The sequence below is a fragment of the Schistocerca americana genome, chromosome X (genome assembly GCF_021461395.2).
Source record: "Schistocerca americana isolate TAMUIC-IGC-003095 chromosome X, iqSchAmer2.1, whole genome shotgun sequence".
In the NCBI taxonomy this organism is placed as follows: Eukaryota; Metazoa; Arthropoda; class Insecta; order Orthoptera; family Acrididae; genus Schistocerca; species Schistocerca americana.
This window is the reverse complement of record NC_060130.1, coordinates 411,097,560-411,100,716: the sequence shown is the minus strand read 5'-3', so window position 1 is coordinate 411,100,716 and position 3,157 is coordinate 411,097,560. Positions and strand designations below refer to the sequence as shown.

At 40.9% G+C, this 3,157-nt stretch overlaps 1 non-coding gene across 1 annotated transcript; it reads left to right on the top strand.

Moving 5' to 3' along the window:
* The first annotated feature begins 1,999 nt into the window (after positions 1-1,999).
* Positions 2,000-2,082, top strand: Trnas-gga. Its single transcript is given in 2 exon segments — positions 2,000-2,038; positions 2,048-2,082. It is a non-coding gene; the product is annotated as a tRNA-Ser (tRNA).
* Positions 2,083-3,157: the final 1,075 nt, after the last annotated feature.

Genomic DNA, 3,157 nt, shown 5'->3' with positions numbered 1-3,157 from the left:
CTTCCCCGCTATATAAATGCGTTAAGTGTTGGACAGGTGACTGTAGGAGGACTAAAATGGTTGTATCACTGCTAACATACCCAGAGGGGATTTACTTCGATCATGTATATATTTTTTCAAAAACATTATTTCACCCCATATACCTAGTACAGGAGATTTTTCATGGTATCATTGGAGCACCAGGGATTGACAATTTAGCATCTGAACTGTTGAAAGCTCTAGGAGTTGAGCTAAATCGTAGGATCTACAAGATTGTGTGCCTCATCTGGGAAAAGGAAGAGTTACAAGAACAATGGAATGTAGGGATAGTGTGTCTGGTGCATAAGAAAGGAGATCTATTTGAATGTAGCAATTACAGAGGCATATCACTTTTAAATACTATATATAAAGTACTATCAAATATCCTGTTTGGTAGATTTTCACCTATAACAGAAGATATTATTGGAAGCTATCAGTACGAGTTCAGACCAAGAAAGTCAACTGTAAACCAGGTATTTATTCTCCGACAAATAGTAGAAAGGAGCAATGAATTCAATGTTGGTGTGCACCATCTATTCATTGACTTTAAATCTGCGTATGACACAACAAATCGGGCCAAACTTTATGAGGCAATGCGGGAATTTCGAGTGCCTGGAAAATTGGTGCATTTAATAGAGGCCACCCTAAAGTATCCCCAGTGTACCGTGCGAGTGCAATCAAGGCTATCACCTCAGTTTCCCAATCGAACTGGGCTAAGGCAAGGAGTTGGGATTACCTGCCTACTTTTCAACCTGGCGCTTGAAAAAGTGGTACGCGAATCGGGTATTCAGACAAGAGGAACAATCTACTATAAGTCTATACAATTGCTGGGATATGCAGCTGACTTGGATTTAATGAGCAGAACACTTAGAGATCTACGAAGCGCATTTTCAGCTCTAAAAGTGAGTGCAGAGAAGATGGGCCTGAGAGTTAATGAAGGAAAGACGAAGTATATGTGTAATGGCACTAATCAACCCTTACAGCCCACAATAACTCTTGATGGAATGACATTTGCGCGAGTGGAATGTTTCACCTATCTGGGCTCAAAAATAGAAGCAAATGGCACAACTTTTACTGAAATTATGGCTCGCAAAAGTGCTTCTAACCTAAGCTACTTTGGAATGTTGCGACACTTTAAATCCAAGCTTATATCACGAGGGACAAAGTGCCGACTTTAGAAAACGCTGATACGCGCAGTACTTTTTTATGGCTCAGAAACATGGACAGTTACCAATCAGGGCGAAAACAAACTGAGATCACATGAAAGATGTATATTGAGGAGGAGTTTTGGACCTGTATATGAAAATGGGACCTGGAGAAGGCCAAGAAATGACGAACTTTATGAGTGCTATAAGGGGAATGATGTGGTAAAGTTCATAAAGCTTTGTAGCCTGAGATGGGCTGGACATGTAATGCGACTCGATGAGACAGATCCCGCAAGGAAAGCCTGCTGCAGTGAACCTGGAGGAAGAAGAGCAAGAGGACGACCTAGGTTGAGATGGAGCGACGAGGTAGGACAGGACGCTGCCAGAGTCGGTTGCCGTAAGTGGAGGTCCACGGGGAAGTTCAGAAAGTAATGACAGAAAATTATTGAGGAGGCCAAGTCCCGTCCTGGGATGTAGTGCCAATAGCAGGAGATTGGAGCAACTTACCTGACATTCAGCAACAGCAGGTACAATTCACCACTTGAAAAAGTAAAGCCGAACAGCATATTCATACCTGATTACATTGTAGTGGAAAAATACGAACAGATATGAAAACTCTTTTGTTTTGTCCAGTACATGAAAGTGAATGCGTTTTATTTAAGCCAGACGTACTCTAGGATCTTGAAGCAGTTGGTGAGGGTAATGCAAATTTTATAATCGCTTTCAAACAGGACAATATAAATTTAAGGCATGTTTACAAAGTGCGTATGGGAACCGGCATGACATTGAATGAATTTGTACCATATGCTGCATTGTTGGAATAAAATTACTAGCCGGCCCGAGTGGCCGAGCGGTCTAGGCGCTGCAGTCTGGAACCGCGCGACCGCTGCGGTCGCAGGTTCGAACCCTGCCTCGGGCATGGATGTGTGTGATGTCCTTAGGTTAGTTAGGTTTAAGTAGTTCTAAGTTCTAGGGGACTGATGACCTCAGAAGTTAAATCCCATAGTGCTCAGGGCCATTTCAACCATTTTTAAAATTACTGATGAAACGAGGATATTGAATGAGCTTCGATACAGACAAAACTAGGAGATTCTGCGTAAAAGGTAGTGAAGCACTATGTAATTGTCGGTATGTTGTAGGCCAAGAGCAAATTGGCACATCTACGATGTGCTCATTCTGATGGGATGAAGCCCAAGCCTATACACGTTGATATATCAGTAAAAAAATCGAGAGAATAAATGCATATCTTAAAAGCTCTATTGAAAACGTCACTGAGACTCTAGAACATCATACTATTGAAATGCAGATGCTGGGAGATGGTATGAAAATAGGCACTGATAAGGTTCATGAACTTAAGGAAAAATTAGAAGATATAAAAAACTCCTCCTCTGAATAATTCAGAAAGAAAATCTTGGGGAAAAGGCAGTGAGTCCCTTCGGAAATTAATCAATGTAGTGGATTCAAAAGCTGATGTGATCCGAATAGTTTAAAATATATGAGGAGAAAGCCATGCACAAGCGTATAAGACGTGTACCAACTTGAATTCAGCTTTGTATGCAGGAGCAAATCGATGAAATATATTTGTCGAAAGTGATGACGTTATAGCTAGGACAGCTGTAGTGAGAACAGTCTCTCTCTGAAACGTTTAAGCCATTAATAGAAACTATTAAATAGCTCTCACACATGGCGGCTGGAGGCAGGGGAAGAGGAGGCGAAGAAGAAGAAGAAGAAGAAAAATATTCAATCACCAATTTCATTATTCACCACTGTGCTACCGAATTAGATGCAACAAATAGAGCCAGCCAGGGTTAGCTGAATACGCTGGGAAAATATCCTATAAGCCTAAATAAGTGCACAAAAAATGCTAGAGGTAAGGAGTTTGAACAAACGTCCAGTTTAATGACACTAATATTCCTAATAACTTAGAACCACAAAAAGTTTTTGCCGAAAGAGTTAATAACGTATGCTGAACTATTAAATACGATTAATGCACA